We start from the raw sequence: 1,615 nt of genomic DNA, 5'->3' as shown, positions 1-1,615 counted from the left end.
TTAAGTTTTATTAAATTCGGGAGTTGATTTTTCGAAAAAAGAATAGAGGGCGGCTACTTTTGAAAAACAACTACCTCATTCCGAAAAACAACAGACCACCAAAATTCAATTCCTAAATGGCTAACACACCATAGCACACAAATTTGGTTTATTCAATTTTTAGAATTGTCACATCACACTCATCACACCAATTTACAAGTCACAAACACTATTCAACTTCAATTCGACTCTTCTCTTTTTCAAAGCTGAACTCAAATAGTCTTTGATCTTGTCCTTGATTTCACTGAAGAGACACTCATTTTGAAAAGTCAAGCAAATATCCTCTACCAACTGAATGTCAAGGTGTTCTCCTTCATTGATTTTATCTGAAATAACAACCTCTTCAAATCTAATCTTGGCTCCAACACCATCTACAGAAAGCACTTTTATTGGAAAGAAGAATTTCTAAATTAAGAAGTCTATCATTTATGAAACATTAAAAATGAATCAAAAAGCGTTAAGAAGAAAAACATTCAATACACAAAAACATACAGAGAACGAAAACGTATCAAGAAGGTTGTAAAAGAGACTATGAAGATATTAGCAAAAATGTAACAAAGGAACAATTATTAACTGGAAATTGGAAATTGGAAATAGATGAATCAAGTTTGAAATCTGGACAACAAGAAGTAATTTTTCATGAGCAAGAGAGTTTCAGTTTTGGAGAATTGGGAGGATTTGATTTAAATGACAATAGTAGTAGTATTGTTGACGAATCATTGTATAAGGGGTAGGCGGTGAATGTTGTTACAGCAATAACAATTATTCTCTTTATTATTGTATTTTTCGAGATTGCAACATCAAAGATTGGATTGTTATTGAAATTATTAGGAGAATTGCTTCCCAAAGATCATTTATTATGTAAAACTAAAGATGCTCTGTTGAAATATGTGCTCAACTTTGGCAAAATGGCAAAGGTATTTAATTCTACGACTAATCGATAAGAATCATGTAAGTATTTAAATTAATTAATTTATTGATATCTTTAGGATTTCCGTATTAATACATCCCTTTCAGATTTGGTGGTCAAGACTGTTTCAGGGAACATTGTTAGTGTCAAATCAATGGATTTTTCACTTAAATCAATCTCAATATGCTTTTACTAGCAGTGGAAAGTAAGTGGTTTCATAACTAAATTGCAACTAATATTTTAGACGTGTAATAATCACAAGTTTTATTGAGAAGAACAATACTGTATCTGCTATTTTGGATAATTACGTGGATGGGAAATTTACTCACACTTTCACGGAGCCAATTACTAACCTCAAAGACCTCGCATTTTCATTTGTTGATTCATTTGGTCTTGGTCATTTTTCCAACCATTCCATTCTGCTAAGTTGACTCTTAATAAAAGTTTAGGTTATGATTGTAAAAAATTCAAGTCCTCAATTTATTGCAAATCAACCCCTCACTTTTTCAAAAAGCCAGGTCTGGATTTGATAAAAACCACTGTTCAGATAGTGGTACCTGATTTTACCCCTCGATTTTTTGCAAACTACCACTTATTTCCGTCATTAGGGTTTAAAATAAAAAAATAAATCAATATCACATCTTCCTTTATCATCAAAAGCAAAAT

Source organism: Naegleria gruberi (assembly GCF_000004985.1).
Source record: "Naegleria gruberi genomic scaffold NAEGRscaffold_157, whole genome shotgun sequence".
Lineage (NCBI taxonomy): Eukaryota > Heterolobosea > Eutetramitea > Acrasida > Naegleriidae > Naegleria > Naegleria gruberi.
Note: the sequence above shows the minus strand (reverse complement) of the source record.